The 19,194-nt window shown below is 42.3% G+C and overlaps 1 protein-coding gene across 1 annotated transcript in view; it reads right to left on the bottom strand.

The window, feature by feature from the left end:
- Window positions 1–19,194, bottom strand: part of nlgn4xa (neuroligin 4 X-linked a) — an 86,033-nt gene that overhangs the window by 51,004 nt on the left and 15,835 nt on the right. The window lies entirely within an intron of this gene.

Genomic DNA, 19,194 nt, shown 5'->3' with positions numbered 1-19,194 from the left:
ACATGCCAAAAATAAAAACAGATCTAGTTTTGTCGCTTGTCTGTCTCGACTTATCACGCTATCTCTGAGTGCCTTTTCCAAAAATGCAATGGTACCAGCGGCTGAAATGAGTTTTCTCAGATGGGTGGCGGGCGTCTCCCGTAGCGATAAAGTGAGGAGTTCTGTCACTCAGGAGAGACTCGGAGTAGAGCTACTGCTTCTTTGTGTTGAGAGGCGTCAGTTGAGGTGGTCTGGGCATCTCATGAGGACGCACCCTGGACGCCTCCTTTCGGCGGTGTTTCAGCCACAGCCAGCTGGGGGGACACCGAGGGGTCAACACAGCACCAGGTGGAGGGATTATATCTCTTCACTGGCCTGGGAGCGTCTCTGGATTGCACAGTCGGAGCTGGTGGATGTTGCTTGGGAAAAGGGCGTTTCGCGCGGCCTTCTGAAGCTACTGCCCCCGCGACCCGGCAACAGATAAGCAGAAGGGGATTAATGAATCGTTCCAGACCGCAGTTTGGATGCTCAATTAAACTGCAGCTCTGTAACAGTGGAATCGCACAAAAGGACCGAAATTAAAGAGATATTATTTCGAGCCTCTCACTCATTTATCTCCATGTGCTTATTATTCCACACAGATATGAAATCTTCCCACTCTCAGAAAGCCCTTATGCTTTTGTATCATAACTCAGCTAAATTTAGCCACACTCTGACCCAGGATATCAATGAGTATGAATACATCACATAAATTATACACTGTAATTATGCTAATCTCCTGTTTTTCCTTTCCTTTCCAAAATTACCAAAGCAGATGAATATGAATTGTATTCAGGGTACGTCCACATATTTTCTTCAACATCACCGATTCATTAAAGTGTGCTTCACAGCCTATTTTTAAGAGCGATTTGTAATATTTCTTTAAATGTTCATATAAAAAATCTGAGAGAAAGATTAAGGCAGTTGGCCAAAAGACACACAGTATAGAGCAGGGCTCACCAACATGTTGCCCATGGGAACCAGGTAGCCCGCTGAGACGGAAGGAGTAGTCCATGGGCCGTTCTTATCTGATGTTTGATTTTGTGATTCTTTTTTTTTTTTTGTTATACCATTGGGAATTATTGTGAAAACTCAGCAACACAAGTATTTGAGAGGAATATAATTTATCATCCATCATACAGTGTGATTTCAAAAGTTTGTGCTGAACCGATAGTTAGCCCTTGGATCACACAGGGTCCTTGGAGTAGCTCGCAGTTGCTAATAGGTTGGGACCCCTGGTAAAGAGACCCATTTATGCTCAACGCTATGTACGGAACCGGACACCGACGGAGCCTTCGGATTGTGTTCTGCGTTCATTTTGTCCACATTTCCACAGAGCTTTCCGATATGGAGCAGTACCACTGAAACAGTTGAGGGGATTGTTGCTGTTACTATCTGAAACGTAGCTTTAATGAGACATGAAGAAGACATAACAATTCTCCAACCTCAAGTCACAATGATATAAACAGCCTCACTGACTACTGCCTGCTACAAGGCTGCCTCAGTTTTCCTCTTTCGCGCAAGAGGTACATTTTCAAAACTTCGTCCACAGTCGCCATGCTGCTTCCCCTGGCAGATACATTAGTGAACAGCAATACCAATGCAAAGAATGCATGTGATCAGTGATGGGAACATCGTTTCAGCACCATAGTGCTTCATTTTTTGAAATGCTGATCTATTAGCCACATTTAGGGCCACTCCCTGCTCGACTTGATCACAATAAAACAGTACAGCCATTTTGATAGGAAAAACATGGAAGGAACACAAGCATATACAAAACAAACAAGACTTCTCACAACAACTCCAAATGGAAAAAAAAAACAGGAGGATAGTCCTTTTCAAGTTTTGAGAATGAATCCAGTACAACATGCACAATGAAGTCTCCTGTTTCATTGTAGCACCATGCTTAACATGGAACAGTGAAATAAGTAGCAGAGAAAGATAAACCCACACTAAATAACTTAAGTTAGAAGATGAACCTGACATGGTAACGTAAACATGTGTAGATAACTGCTTGAGTCTGTCTGGAAAGGAAAGTCTCATTTGGCCACATCCAAAATCTAACCAAGACAAAGGCTCTTCCCCGGTGTCTGTTGTCAAAATATTGCCTAAATCTTTTCACGCAAAACTTTGCTCACTGTAGTCCCAAAGCCACAGCAATCGATTGTGCTCCCCAAAATTTATGGCAGTGAGAGCTGACCCTTCTAGTTTGTGAAGTGGGGGCTCGAGTAGGCTCATGAGCTATTCAGAGCTTCACTTCACAAATCCATAGCAGGCATTTTATGGATGCCCCTCGCCAGCGAAATGCAGTGTTGAGACTACAAAAACATTTTCCAACTCTGCCTCATGTTTGTCTTTTAAACAAGGCCAACCATGAATTCATCTGTGTTCGCATCAAAAATGTGACGGCGGTGTCAGCCGGTCTTTGGTGCACTGGTTTTAGGATCTTGAATGGGGGGGTGTGTATCGTAATTTTTTTTGGCCAAAACTGATTGTCCTGTCTGGCGCACACCGATTTTTGCTGATTTTTTTTTTCCACAACTAAATAACACACAATTTTTTCTTCACATATAATTAGACAAACCATAAATAACAACACTGTAAAGATAACATTGCAACTTCTGCAGCAAAATAAAATGACAAATAAACAATAGAAAAGTGTTTTATCTAAAAAAAAAAAATATTCCCTTTCCAAAGAACAGATCAAACCCACTATGTAAACTTCACTCATCACTTTAAAGCCAGAATGTTGCCTAAGAACTAGCTTTAATTTCATCACATAAGATGAAATATGTTCATCAATGATGCCCTTTTCAATGTCAAAAACGAGACGACGAAGAGACAGCACCACTGAAATATTCTGCTTTGCTTTTTTTGAAAACTGATGCGAAAACAGCCTTTCGGCGTCAAAGTGGAGGGAGACCTGAACTGGTTGATGGTTTGAAAGCACAGACAGACAATGCCGTAAATGGTGGAAAGGCCTCGGACAAATGTATGTGCGAGCAGATAAGTGGCTCATTCAGGGATGGTGCAGAGTTCAGTGGAGGCTGTTTCCGTAACCCAAAGATCAATTTCCTCCACCTACTGTTTTATCTCATTCCTTCTTCACAAAACACAATTATTTCTTCATCATTGCCAACTGACAGTGTTATTTGCATTCACCAAATTAGTCAGACACTAAAGAGTGACTGAGAGGTTGCAGGTTCGATCCTGGCTCCAGGAGTGTTGTAGTGTCATTGAGTAAGACACTTCAGGCCTGTCCCAGTTCTCACCCTAACACTGGGTTTTGCGTGGTCACGTCTAAGTGTACTGTGTCCCAATACTGCTAAGACCAAGGACACTCGCCATTCATCACTTGAAATGATCCCTTCATACTGAGGGGGCTCCACAGCTGACTTGAAACCAAGTAGGAAGATTAAGTGCACATAGATAACTACTCTTCCGTTTGTTTACGTTCTCCTTGTATCACATGTTAGTGGAGAAAAAGGGTTAACCGTGTCCAACAAAATTAACAATAGAATAGGGCTTCTTAACCTTTTTGATCTGAGGGCCCACTTTTCCCAGAACAAATGGGCCAGGACCCGGGGCCATTCAAGTAATAGAACTGATTCATTACTTTTCATTTGTGATCAATTACCATATTTAACCTACTTACACGTAAACAAACCAAAACCTTGTGAAATGACATGAAACCATGTGATCATTGCAAAGATATGTATTTGTCATTGAAAAGTCCAACCAGCAGCAGAACCAGGTGCAAGTCATATTCATCAAATTTACTGAAGAAAAAAAGAAAACAAAAAACACACTTGATGCAAACTGTTGCAAAACTGAATACATCCCTGAATAAAATAAATATAATAAAACCATGACTAAATATCATAGAAAAAATAATAATACGGCCACCATACGGGGCTAATGTATTAAACTGAGCGTCTCACGGCCGAAAGGTGTAAAACCAAAAAACTTTGAGCGGCCCTCTAGGAGGCGCTCGTAGCCCAACTATGGGCCCCAGCCGGCTTCGGCACCACAGATTTCTTCTCGACTGGTTCACCAAAGTCAGATTATCAGTGCCAGAAACACTGGAGCCTGCATTTCCAAAACGTCATGATGTAGTGTCAAGAAGTGTCGTCCCAATTGTTGTCAAGATGTCAATCACTTCTCACTTTGTGGTTGGAGAGCACTTCATAGTGGAGGGAACTCAGAACCAAGTGCTCGTGTTAAGGGTGTGAAATAGGATTGGGCCTTACCCCACTTCCGATGGCGTGCCGCGTCGCTGCCTACTGCTACCAGTGTGTGATTATGTTCACAAATTGGTGAACTTAGTGTGTGTGTGTATGTGTATACTTGTACTTCTATCTTTGCGAGAGCCTGTATGAGTTTTTAATCAACAGAGAGAGGACATCTTCGCAAAGGGGGGACACTTTGGTCGGTCCTCACTTTGTCTAGCCTCAGTTGGAGGGTTAAAACTACAAAATAGCTGGGTTATTATCATTGGGTTTTAGTTTGGTTCAGAGCAAAGCTTAGGTTTAGCTATGTGTTAGGTTTAGGGGGAGAGGCGGGGGATCGGGTTATGTCAATGTATCTCATTAACGGTACTCACGAAGATAGGAAGACAATTGTGTGTGTGTGTGCGTGCGCTCTTTGGGTCCGTTGCTTTGCTTGCAGACACAGGTGCACAGTGGCAGCATTTGGTGTGGTGTGGAGCACTGACAACAGAGCCTTGACAATCATGAATCAGCGAGAGGTGGAACATTAGTGTCGTGTTGTGCTCGATTATCGAAACTCTTAGATGCAAAGCTCAAGGCCTCCTCGGTCGTCAGTATAGGACACAAAAGTCCACTTTCCCAAGGTCAACACCATGGGAGTGAGCATAAACACTTCTCATGCTTCCAGAGTTGGGGTGACAGACTCACTCATGAACGGGACGGGATGAATATGCCCTCACGATTCAGAGAAATCCTGGATCACGGACCGAAGCACTCTCACTCTGAGACAACTGAGTGCAGTGTTTTTGGTTGACTTCTACCATCTGGCTCGGATTATCTTCTTACTTCAGACTAATAAAGCATTTGGGTCGATGAGTCAACTGCACTGTTTTGACAGGAAGATCCACACCTGGAGCTAAACTTCACCGCAGTTCAGCCTTCAAGAGGCCAATTATTGATGAGCTATGCCAAACCAGTCAAGACAAAGTTTTCATGAATACATCCAGTCACCCAGCGCAGATATGTGTTTATAAGGATGACTAGAATAAAGCTCTTCTAAATTTGCTTCATGGTAGAAATCCTGTAGTTAAGGTAGAGTTTGGGCTTCCCCAGTGTCCGACTGCAAAGTTGCTCAATCAGATAGGAGCAGACAGGAATAAACAAGAGTCTGTGTGAACGCGATTACAATCAGCCACGTCTCTTGTGACCTTGTGTATTGATCAGGATGCTAGAGCACATGATTTGGGTCTGAAAATCAATATGGCATGACTTCAAATGTGTCTGGAAAATGTCAAAAATATTCATTGTAGATTTCCACTTGGCTTTTTCCTCCTTAAGATTACGACACAAGATCCAAGACCTTTCACCTCTTATATCCCTGAATTGTTTGCATCTTTTCACAGGGGTCCCTTCAGATAACAGGCTGGCTCTCGACTGCGGCTGGCTACAGCCCTCCAGAGCGTCTACAGGAGATGTCTATTTTTGCTGCAGCCAGACCACAACTGCATTAATTCTGCCTCTTTCCCAGCAAGAGAAGATGATGAAGCTTACCACAGATAAAAGAAAATATAACTGTGTTACTAAGGCAGACACACTTCACAGAAAACCCCAGAAAGAAAATAAACAGCAGTGGGACACTTAACAACAGACTTCCTCCACATGCAGTGTGGTTTGTGGTCAAACTAGGCCCGACTCACTGCTCCCATAGAGTCGTCAATATTTGTGTTTCACAAATGCTTCTTACATGTTAACAGGCGTTTTTATCCTACTTTGTGGGAACCAATTCTTGACAAAACACAGTCCTTGTAAGGAGGTGTATGACTTTGAGGGGACTTTTGCCTGGACCCCATGAGGTTAAGCGGCAATGTGACGATTAAAGCTTCAAAATAACTGGGCCATTATATTTGGGTTTCAGTTTGGATCAGAGTTCTGGTTAATGTCAGCCATGTGTTTTGAGGTGCTTAGGTTTAGGGGGAGAGGCTGGGGAAAGGGTCCTCACAGAGATGATTAGATTGGATCAGATTAGATGTCTTTTATGTGGTGGTAAATATTAAATATTTTGCTGTTTTCTGGCAAATCTTAAGGGGGACAGAAATTCTAATGGACTGACAAAATCGAGCGAAAAATCGATCAAGACAGAACCAACTGAATACAGAAGATGCCCCACTAGAGAGGAGATATTTTTTAGAGAGTTATTTTTAATTTATTTCTTTTAGTCATCATAGCTTGACTTCAATGTTTATTTTTTTGTAGCTTTGTGTTTTATGAATGTTGATGGTTTTTGAAGAACTTTGATTTTTTTTGTGTTTCTTTAATAGCTTGGGCATCTTTTGGGTCTTTGACATTGGCTGTTGCTGCACTGAATTTCCCCAATGTGAGACTCAAAAAGGGCATCTAATCCAATTGTAGCAAGAGGATCATAAATGTGTAGTTGTCGCTGGAGGCAGGTCTATAGACAAGTGTATAACACGTTTGAATTTCAATTACACGCGCTTCTTATTTGTTACTCATGCTACGCAGGCATTTTGTAAATAAGAAACATTGAGAGTTTCTGACTGGGCAACACTGGGCAAAAGGGTACACATTCAGTAAGATAAACATATATTGACACTTCTATGAACATGAACACGCACACACACACACACACACACACACACACACGTTTGTATTGCTTTCCCTATGGAGGACATTGTGAGGTTTCTCATTGCCATAACCCTTTCCCCAGCTTCTCACCCTTAACATAACCCTCCAAAACACGTTCTTAACCTTAAGCAGGACTCTGAAGCAAACTGAAACCCAACTATGATCACCTTGTTATTTTGCAGTCTTCATCCTCAAATTGAGGTTTGAACCTGTGGGGACCAGCAAAAGGTCCCCACAAAGACAGAAGGTGCCCACGAGGATAGTGTTCTGTCAAGAGCTGGTCCCCACGAGGCCAGTATAAACAAGCACGCACACACACACAAATATATTTGCTTCTTTTCTTGGGTATTGAGTTCATAACACTGAAATGCAATTAATACAGATTGAAAATGTGCGCCTAATTAATCAAAATTAATCCACAGCAACAGATTCATCAGACTAAAGATTGTCGCCATTTGACAGCACTAATTACGATGCATGGTAAATGGCAATGAATGGAATATTAACATGACAACACATTCTTTATGCAGAACATCTACAGTATAAATAAATGTTTCAGCCAAATAAAAAAAAGCCAAATAAAAACTCATTCACAATGAATTCAGACATCAGTGGTAATTACCAGTGATGGATAAATGCAGTTTCACACAGTATTGAAGGAGGTTTCATGACACAGTGTCCTGGTTTTCAGAAGCCACCAGATGTCACTGTCTGCTGTAAAATGTTTGGACTTGAACAACTAATTCAATGAAACATTGCATCATTTCTAAACCACGAGCGCCATCTGGTGGCCTCGGAAAATCAGGACACTGTTTCATGATACATCATCTACCCATCACGAGTGATCACTTATGTCATTATGTTAACTAGCACTATCAAACACAAATATGGTTCATAACGCCAAGCTGTTTCCATGATGATAGGAAATGCTGAATATGTTTTTCAATAAAAGAATGATGGCACATCAGCTACATGTTTATAACATGCTGGTTTCCCTCGAACACAAAAAAACACCAAGTGAATAAAAAGCCATGTGGTCACTGTATGTTTCCTTCTAATGGATTGAACTGCTCTGCCCAGATCAGCATCTTGAGGTGGGTCAGCAGAGCAAGGCTCTCCTTCTGACGCTAGTGCCTGACTAATCAGCTGGAAGAGAACGTGATGAAGACCATTTCTCTCTAGAGCAGCCTCTGTAAAAATGGAACAACCGGCCATAATAAAGTAATTCCAAAATGTCAGCGGCTTTTCTGGCACTTGCTTGTCTCTCCCTCCCAGTGGACAGATGGTGCCCTTTAACAGAAACGTCTCCCCTTCCCCGGTTCTTCTTCTTCCAACAGATTATTCTCAGTTGCAAAATGTAACAGGACCGTTCATCCAGGGAGGAGGTGACGGCGCAGATACTTCTCTGAGGCTCAAATGAACCGACCCCAGAGTCAAAACAACATGAACTAATACTCATGCTTGCCTGACTTATACAGAAAGGGAATTTGGTCATTTAGACACGTATTAGTTTGAGACAAGCTCATATGGCCAGTTTTTATCACTGCATCCTGTTATGAGGTGTCCGTTTATGAAAGAGAAACTTATGTCCAATTTCTTTATTCCTTGCCATAGGACATTTTTTTTTTTTTTTTTGCTGAACGAGCTCTCCAAATGTTAAAACTACCAGATTACAGCCACACATTAAGGCTAAGAGAAGTCCTTTCCAGAGCTGCACACTGAGGACAGCAAAAAACAAAGCAAAGCCACAAAAGGATTTTCAGTCAAAGATGAGAAAAAAAGCAGGGGGAGAAAACAACTCTCACAGGGCTGATAAATTTCGATGAGGTGTCAACAGTTCGATCGACAATGGAGTGATTCACTCGCTTGTCGATGAAACATCAAACAAGCAGATCAGCCGAGGCTGAAGCGCCGATGTTTCTCTGAGAACATGCGCACAGCTGAAGTCAGCATTTAACCGGGTTCTAATGATCACCAGGAGATCAATCGTAGAAGGCATTGATCCTGTTCTTCCAACACACCAGATATCACAGCGCAGGTTCTGCTGGGAAGATCAAACACATGAAGACCACTCTTTACTCATGCTGAAAAGACGCCCCACACTGCCAATTTCAGAGGGTTTCAAAATGTCATTGTTTCTCAATACGACCTGCGCATGTCTGAAAAAAAGTCATAAATTCACAAGATCTTGTGAATCTAATCAAGATGAATTGCGAAAAATTTGGAGTGGAACTCAATATTTAAACAATGAGTAAAATACAAACAATGCATGAGTAAAATAATAAGGTTTTTTTAGGATTCTCATAACTAGTTCTGGGTAGATGAGCTATCATGCAACAGTATTGCAGGGTTGACATGCAAAGCAGCCGTGAGTCTTTGCTTTGCTTCAAAAGGGCAATGCGATGCAGCATAGCATTTCTCCAATACAAAAACGCATCTCAGAGCTGAGCCAAATTTGACTGCACTTCTACAGTGGCAGGTCTGTGAATGGTGGATTGGGTTGCCAGACTTGTAGGCAGAATATTCGGTGCATCCCTAATATATCGCTCCACGTCCACAGTGAATTCAGAGCACATAAAACCTCAGCCAAGCCACTTCACTGCACCCCCAACAGAATCTCCCATGTCACTCCAAACCCTGGATCAAACCAGGGACCTTTAGATCTTCAATCTTGCGCTCTCCCCACTGAGCTGTTTCGGCACTACACACATATTAAAAGTAAAATTTAAGTATTTCAGAGGACCGATGAAATAAAATCTCCCACGCACAACAGGGAAGCATAATGCGCTACCTCAGTGTCTGTCTCTGCTACCACAGGCTGTGTGTTCTTCAGAGTATATTGTGCCCTTGTTTCAATTTCTCATGCCTCAACAATTACACTGCAGCATTGACGGATCAATAAATAGTGGAGAGACTGTCTCAGCAGGCACACGAATGGCATCATTGCTCCGCTGGCAGAGTGTTTGCACAAATGTAGCTCTTGCTGTGAGAACAAGCTGCACAAACAGTGGCCGGTGCCATGTCAGTGTGAGCTGACCAAGCGTGAACGTCCGCATCTGCTCTGACCGTCACACCAAGGCAAAGGAGAATTACAGCACAAGAGCTCTGGTGTATCAGACCAAGTCAATAAATGTCAACAAGCAGTTTATGAATCAATAGCACGGTGGTGTTTGTCGCCACGCTGGTTAAACAGAATGACTGTTGATGACCGGCCAATAAAAATGTTTGTTTTGAAAATGGTCTTTGACTTGCCTTTGTAACGCCATGAGATAAGGCTCATTGGAAGTTCTATGATCATACACCATGATGACTTCATCAAGCAGCTTCAGGTCCCGTGCGCCCACGCTTGTCTTGTGCTTTACATCATGTGGTCGTAACTGTCTCATCGAATTTGACGGAGACCAGCCTTTGCTTTCTTTCCTCTTGTGATATTGCTAAGCTCATACAGTATCATCACACAAACAGCAATCCTGAAGACCATTGCAAGCGATCATGTATTTGTTCGTCAAGATAGAACCTGGGAAAAGCGGGTGCCAAGTGTGGCCCTTTGTCCATAGTTTTGCGGCCAGAGTGAGGTCAGACTATATAACTGATATGGAGTTACTTTTCTCACAATTCTGGCTAGTTCAACTGTTCCTTTCTTTCATTTGACATTTTTATGATTTCTTGTTCCTCGTAATACATTGAAAGAAAGTTGAAAGTTTAACGTCCATAGTTTATAAATTATGATTTCTATTGAAATTTAGTTTAACAGTATATTTTGGATTTTTCTCATGATGTTTGCAAGTGATCTATGCCTTTTGGCATGGCCCCTCACAACAGTCAGTTTATAGTGTGGCCCTTGAGGAAAGGACTTTCCAGTGTCAGTATGATCCTCCAGAACGATGTGAACGCGGTGTAGCAAGAAAAACATCAAGATGAGTTTTAGAACAGCAAAAAAAAAAGAAAAGTCAAAGGAAATTAAGTTACTGCTTTGAATGTTGCCAAAATGTTGGCAAATGTAAAAATCAACTCTTGACACAATTTCCTACCAAAATATTTATTAAATCAATGAAAGATTTCACAGTGTTTGCTTGACAACCACTGTAGCTTTTAATGAAGTATAATTACCGAGAGTGAGTGTGTTACTATGTTAAATTCATCTTCCTCAATCATCGTTTCCGGGAAGCAGGTCTTGATAAGCAAGGGCCCCAGTGCCAGAGCTCTTCCCAGCTGTCAGTGGAGGAGAGCTAATCTGCCTTGAATGTAATAATTCACTCAATGATTCTGCTTATCAGTAGCTGGGTCTTTGGGGCAGCAGAGAGTCCCAGACTCAGAACTCTCAAGAAACGTCTTGTGGTTCTTCAAGGGAAATACTGAGGTTGGAAGTATTACCCATGGAGTTCCTGCAGTAGCCTCAAACCACTCTCAAATGACTGACACGGTTCTTCTCGGGGATTAAGTCTACAACATATGTACCAAGCCAATCTTTCTCCCAGCCAGTTTCAAGCAAGTGCTCCCTAAAAATGGAGCCGTTTCAGGCGTCCAAACGAATCTACTCAAAAGGACCTCAAACAAGGCAGTACATGTGCCAGGCCACAGACCATGTCCATGGGCAACCACATAGGCCAGAAGGCTCCTACTGTGCCCCCTGTTTGGTAGACTAGGCAGTGATCACACCAGTTTCAAACGGTCCCTCCTACTTCAATTTTTGAAAACGGTTGCATCATATCTTCGTTTTCATCAATATGCCTGTTTCATTCAGGAGCTCTGGCTGTTTGTGACCCTCCCATCTGGTGTGTGGGGAACATCTTTGAAACACAACCCCAGGAGCTAGCTTCTGCTTTCATCTTTTTCTTTTGGCTTTTCCCTTCAGGGGTGACCACAGCAGATCATCTTCCTCCATCTCACCCTGTCCTCTGCTTCCTCATGTCCTCCTTCACCACCTCCATAGATCTCCTCTTTGGCCTTCCTCTCCACCTTCTGCCTGGCAGTTCCAACCTCAACATCATCCTACCAATGTTCCGGCCATCTCTCCTCTGTCCGTGTCCAAACCATCTCCATCTAGCCTCTCTGACTTTGTCTCCTGAACACCTGACATGTGCTGTCCCTCTGATCTACTGCTTCCTGATCCTATCCATCCTGCTCACTCCCAGAGAGAACCTCAGCATCTTCATCTCTGCTACCTCCAGCTCTGACTCCTGTCTTTTCTTCAGTGCCACTCTTTCCCAGGAGCTAGCATAACTCGAAATGTAACGATTTAATGATCACTGGGCGAACTATATATATCTATATATTTTTCATTTTTCAAGAAAGGGTTCTTTGCTGATGACATACGCTAGTGATTTTGTGATGTTTACCCAGAAATAAATATTTATTATCGCATTCAAGTAGCTACCACTGACAAAGGGTGTGGACTTAGACACGGTCACACCGCAATAGCAACGCATCGAGAGGCATACATTTGTGAAAAAGAATTCCCTAATCACATGAGAGTCTTAAATTCAACTAATCTACAGCTGTTTCCTTTATTAAATGTAAAGTTTCGGTGGAAAAAAATCCTACAGTGCTTAATCTTATAATTCAATAAATAATCACGTTGGGAATTCACAAACTACATGAACAAAACCAAGCTGAATTGTCAATGAGGAGATGGGGCAAGTTTTTGATCTTCTTTTTCTCGTCCGCTAAACTGTAGCAGAGCATAATGAATTAGGTGAGCACTAACTCCATGCTGAGGGGAAGAGGTATTGTGATTTAAGAGCTGGACAGGAATAAATCACGGCAGCAGCTGAGGCATAAAGCAGTTCATGCTGTTGGAGGAAGAGAAGCCACACTACTGTGTTTGCAAGAGAAGTACTTTAAAATAGCAGATGAGGCAAAAATAGACGCTAGTTTCCCTCCTGGTGGGATAATCCCCAGCCGGTGCAGAGGATAATGGATTATTACTACGTCTGCACCGATCGATCCGATGTGGCAATTTATGACATCATCATGATCGGCCAATAAGATGGCAAATATACCCAGATTTTCATTTGTATTTTTTGGAAGATACTATTTACACTCCTGCATGATGAGTGATTTTTTACTTGTTTAAATTGTACATGTGTATTGTGTGATGCAACAATGTTGTTAAAGCTCTACCTTGTCAGCAGCGACGGTGGTCATTTGCTGATACTTCTTGCAATTCGCAGCATGTGCACAAAGTTAAAGCACAAAAACCTTCAATACCATGGATTTGACAAGACACTTGGACTCAAGACAGTGCACCGAATTTGAGCGCTACCAAGACGCAAACAAAACAAAAGCTAACCGGAGGAACCTCAGGCGAAACCTGTCATGTCCGCACTTTGTTTGTCCGTTCATTGTTGTACTTTTCCGTGATTTGTCTTGTGCTTTTATTTTGTTACCCTCGGTTGTTCTGTCAACGCCAGCTCCTGTTGCCAGATGGTTGTATCGCACTCGCGTGTGAGCAGTTTTCCTGTCTTCCAGACTTTTAATTTCTCTTCGATGTAGTTATTTCCTTGTGTGTGTGTGTGTGTGTGTGTGTGTTTCCACCACCGAGCGCTTTCTGTTTATTGAGCCTTGTGAGCTTAACTCTGAGTGCGTTTTTGTGTTCTCCTAGTAATTCAGGCTTGAATTCAAATTCACCTTTCTTGTGTTCCAGATTCTTCCCCAGTCCCTGCGTGTCCGCGTTCTGGTTCCGGCATCTTTTGTTCATGTTATTTGTCGGTCTGATTTATTGTTTCATTCATCAGTTTAATTCTGTAAATTACTCGTCTCCTGTGCCTTCTGTCGACCAGCTCTTCCTGCACTTGGGTCCCTTCTTCAGGAACCATGACAAAACCGATGCTAAGTTTATTTTTTTGGAAGAGCAGTTGAGTTAAGTTGTGGAAGATTGGAGCTTTCAGCAGCTACAGCACACCTGTAGCACCAAGCACTTTGCCGTCTTATTGTTATTTATTTGGCATTACAAGCTGCAATGTTTTTTGTACTGTGTTGTTCAGTAATATTGTTATTCAATAGGTTTGAAATGAGAATTTGGGGTTTGCAGTACAACTTTGACAAAGCAGTGTTTTTCTTCTCTACGTACTGAAAATTTCCCATTTTGATTTCACTTTGGAGCTTTGTAAAATTACTGTAACCTGCTGTCCAACTGGGCTCATTGCAGTGACATTAAAAAGACAAAATTAAAGTGGGGTACCACTGTCAGGTTAAAAAAAATTCTCTTTGAATAAAAGAGTACTGAAAAGCAGACTTATTTTTTTTATTTTGATTATCATTTTTTTTGTTTGTCATTCTGGAATGTCACTTGACATTCCAGAATATACAAACCAAGAAGGTCATGTTACATTCTGATGAAAGACGTTTCAAAGACACGGCTGTGACAAGTGTACTGTGCATCTGTAACCATGATGGCACGTGTTGCTTTCTAGAGAGTCGGAAAAGGTTCCAAAATAAAATGTATTTCCACTTGCTAAATAGTATTTGGAACACTCACCAACAAAAACAGGCATGGTAGACAGGTATGTCAGGTATTTCAATCAGAGCATGCTTAAAAATCCATTAAATGGAGCTTACTATTGTGCAGCCTGGACAAATGTAATGCACCATGTTTCACAATAATAATGTTCTTAGGAAAACCTTTTCAATCCCCACTGGATTATTGGATAGCGTGAGCGTGCACAGGCTCAACAAGGATCTCTGTAGAATTTGTAAAAAAAAACTTCAGTGTTCTGTAAATAGCGTCAGGTCTGCTCATGATGGGATGAGAATTTGGAACCTGAGCTATATCATGAGATTAAGTTCAACATTCCCTGCTTGTTCTTCATTGCCTTTATCATCTTTATCCCACAACTTGCACCTGTATCTTCCACCTTGAGGCCTGATACAACTTTTCACAGACCTAAACAACCAAAACACAATTATCCACCTTCCACCGTAGACATTATATGTTTCTATGTTGTTCTACAATACATGATTAAAAAGATGAAGTAGAGGCAATATCAGCTAATAACAAGGGATTTGTCAATGATTTTTGAGGAAGAAGACCATGTTCTTTGAAACCAAGAAGTTGTATTGAGTCGACTATTGTGAGAGAATGAAGTGTTTGAACAGATCAGGGACAGATGGCTACACTGAACGCTAATGTAAATGGAATGTAAAACTCTCTTCAAAAGGGTCAGTAGTACAAAACATATTTGTTTGGGTCAACAGTGGGACTGACTGGGTCTCTCACTGCCAAGTATTGACGCCTCCTCCCCATGTTTTTGATAGCTTCTCTGGTGTTTTGATAGGTTGCTATCATGGCTTACAGTCAGTTTCCAAACCCGTTTGAGACGAACGTTCAGCGCAAAATAATCCTGCAAAAAAGCCAAACGCTGATGGTTGCCACTCATGCCTCATTCTTTAAACTTGATTCAACTATTTCTGGTGACGCTCTTGATCTTTTGGTTAGAAGAACAGACTTCCATGCTCAATGGCACCATTACAACAGACAGCTGTCATATTCGCCATTTCTCCTCTGATCCTGAAGCTGAGGAGCTTTTTTGCCTGCGTCCTACTGGTGCGCCGACAGGATCCACCTCCAGCGACGTCACAAAGGCTGGCTTCTTTCGTGACTTTTTCTTTGATTTTATTTTCCTGAATCATCTTCAACGTCCTTATGTTAGAATGGCTGAGCATGTGTTGACTAAAGATGTAAAATACGAGCAGATAAAGCAGGAAAAGAAAAAAACAAGTAGGTGCTATACCACACCGTAAGTACCGAATTGAATCAGAAAACTACATTGAATGACATCCCACTATGAAGAAAACAATTGTTGCAAACATTTTTACAAACTCCCAAAAAAACACATGCTAAATCAATGTACGTCAAAAATTGCCAACCTTTCCTAAGGGGGCTCTCACTGCCTCTTTGTCATGGCTTGGATGCATCTGTACCGTCGACCTGAAGTTCAAACATACTGTGGCCAGGATGGGTGGAGTGTCTGATGATGTCCTGTGGCTTTTTTTAGCTACCTTGCACAGTGCAGTTCCTTTAACGTTGGGAGAGTAGACAGCTCATGATTTTTTGGTCTGTCTTGATGACCTTCTGTACGGCCTTTTTCTGCGCTGCTATGCAACCGCTGAACCAGATGCCAATGCAATATGTTCAGGTGTTTTCAATGGAGCAGCAGTAGTAGGACACCAACAGTCTCTGCACAATGTTATGCTTCCTGACCACTCTCCCAAGTAGAGTCTCAGAGAGAGAGGAATGGACAAAAATGGCTCAGACAACTCCAGACTTTCCTGACAAGACTCGTCGGGTTCCTCTCCAGAGACTTGTGAGCTGCTTCAAAGGAAACAAAACAGTAGCTTTTAACTAAATCCCTCCATCATACCGAGGTTAAAATGTTGATCAATCATGACAAGCATTAACACAGGAGTTAGGCAGGGGATTAATAGGAGACTCAGAAGCAGCAGTAGATTTACATGGCAGGGATGACCTTGCTATTGAAGTGATGGTGATTCAAAACTGACTGAATCAATCAAGCACAAAAACGAAGGGAACGTGTGGGCTCTTTGTTCGCTGTGTTTGTTTCTTCCACACCGTCTGAGATGAAACAGCAGATGGGAAACACCTCTTGTTCAGTTGGCAGTCCCTTCTCACAGCAACTTGTCAATGTCTAGTATCATTTGATGTGATCAAGGCGCAAACTGGCAGGAGTGAAATCTGTCAGTGACGCGCAGAGTTCGTCGACACAAGAGCTTCAACCGCTGAAGAAGCCGTTTCAAAATACACTTATTCCTAAAGGGGCTTGTTCTTTTTTTCTCATTTTAGCAGCTTATTTTCTGTCGACACATGTCGACTTTCCTTTTTTTTTTTACCCCCTCTGCATGCGTTTCACTGATGCCCTGAAATGTGTAGGATTCGGTCCCACGAGTCCGAGTAGCCTCTTGAGTTTGAAGACTTAACAAGTGAGAACAACTTCTGAGTCTGCTGATTCACAAGAATTAATTAGTCATGTCTGTGCCTCATTAATTTGGGAGGCCTCTAAGGATTGCTATTTAGAAATCCTCTGGTGGGGAGGAACTACACACCATATATTTATTCATAACAAACACGTCTTTTCCTGCCCTGTCAGCACTCTCAGAAGTGAGCCAAATCAGTTTGGCGAATCAGACTTATTTCAATGCCTTGCAATATCTATCTGTCTTACGCTATCAGGCTACAAAAGTACAATCGCAAGAGTGATAATAGCAACAGAGAAAGACCGATTTTAACACACGAGAGAAAAGAAAAGCAGCCAAGCATTCTGGATCTGCTCTGTAACCTGACGAAAAAGGAAATGGGGAGTGACGAGATTATCTGCTTTGTCCCTTGCACTCTCTAATCTACAGTAGCCTGTGCCACAAAACTAATTTTAGTACAGCGCTGTCAAAGATGTCAGCCTGACACACACATCTAAGTGCTTCCTGTTGCCGTTCTCACCACCCCTCCTCCCCACCACCGCTTCCAAAACCATGCTTCGTCTTTGACCCCTGTAAGCCATTTGTTGAACACAATAAGCCCTTTACTGAATTTTCCACTGCAGGCTTGACTTGAAACCACAGCATATTCACTGAGCATGTCAAATGCAGCTATTAAAATATATATATATAAGTTAATAAGCTAATAACTTCACAAACGAAGATTGCTCCAAATAACCAAAAGGTCTGTAGTGGATGTTTCCACCAGCTTGAAAGTGATGTCTCTCTAGTCCCTAGATGTCATTCTGAGGCAATGTGTTGCGCCCTCCACAAACGCTACATGCAGTTCTGCCAAGTCACATTGGGCAGGGGTACGGGCATCCAGTTGCTGCTTCAGGTGGTACCAGAAGTGCTCTATGGGGTTTAGGTCAGGCGACATTGTTGGCCACACCATGTGAGGCACTCAGACTTCCTGAAGTCTGGAGTGGCAGAGAAGTATGTTGGAGTGGTGCAGGACATGTATGCCAGGTGTAAGACAACGGTGAAGCGTGCTGCAGATGTAACAGAGGAGTTCAAGGTGGAGGTGGGACTGCACCAAGGCTCAGCTCTGAGCCCTTTCTTGTTTGCCATGGTTGTTTGCCATGGTTGACAGATGAGGTAAAACAAGAAGCCCCTTGGACGATGATGTTTGCAGATGACATTGTGATCTGTGGTGAGAGCAGGTAGCAAGTGGAAGATAAAAAGGGTGGTGAGGCCAGCAATGTTGAATGGTTTGGAAACAGTGGCACTGAGGAAAAGACAGGAGGCAGAGCTGGAGGTAGCAGAGATGAAGATGCTGAGCTTCTCTTTGGGAGTGAGCAGGATGGATAGGATCAGGAAGCAGTAGATCAGCGGGACAGCACATGTGGTCAGGTGTTTAGGAGACAAAGTCAGAGACGCTAGATGGAGATGGTTTGGACATGTACAGAGGAGAGAGAGCCAGTACATTGGTAGGAAGATGTTGAGGTTGGAACTGCCAGGCAGAAGGTGGAGAGGAAGGCCAAAGAGGAGATTGATGAAGGTGGTGAAGGAGGACATGAGGTTTGTAGGTTTGAGAGAAGAGGAAGCAGAAGACAGGGTGAGATGGAGGACGATGATCTGCTGTGGCCACCCCTGAAGGGTGAAGCCAAAAGAAAAAGAAGAAGAAGAAGAAGACCTTGCAATTTCCCTAACTAATTGTGAATAGTGTATATATTTAAATGTAGGGATGCACCGATACCTGTTTTTCCAAAACCAATAGTGCACCAGTACTTGCATTTGAGTACTCACCAATACCGATACCGAGTACTTACACATTACACATAAAGTTACTTTGGGTTTTTGCTTTTGTTTTTCTCCATATATATTGTTATTTGAACAGCATTCCTCCCCATGTTTTTCTTGTATATGGGTGACAGTCACAAGTTTCACTGCAAAATCAAATTTAGCAAAACTGTCAAAAACAGACATTCAAAAATTGCGAATTGTCTTGAAGTGGCATTGGTTTCGTGGTATCGACGGCCATTCTATGAGTATGACAAGTACGCAAGCGCAGTATTGGAGCAATACCCGATACTGGTATCAGTGCTCCCTATTTAAAAATGAAGCTGGGGAAGTAGGTCAAACTCAAACAGCTTGACTGATTTAAAACAAGGAGAATAATTAGGTTTAAAGTGGCCATAAAACTTTTCAGGGTCGTTTTGATTGGCTAAACAGATGCCCGGAAATTGATGTGTATTTAGGGGAAGTAGGGCAGTAAAGTAAAGTTGAATGTGGAACAATAGATTTTCTCAGCATCTCCTTTTGTAGTGGCAAAAAATGTAGAGTATACAGTGTGATTTTTGTTTAATAGCGCATAAATATTCTAGAATGCATT

This window comes from Synchiropus splendidus, chromosome 1 (genome assembly GCF_027744825.2).
Source record: "Synchiropus splendidus isolate RoL2022-P1 chromosome 1, RoL_Sspl_1.0, whole genome shotgun sequence".
Classification (NCBI taxonomy): Eukaryota; Metazoa; Chordata; class Actinopteri; order Syngnathiformes; family Callionymidae; genus Synchiropus; species Synchiropus splendidus.
The sequence above is the reverse complement of the archived record's forward strand: the minus strand, read 5'-3'. Positions and strand labels throughout refer to the sequence as shown.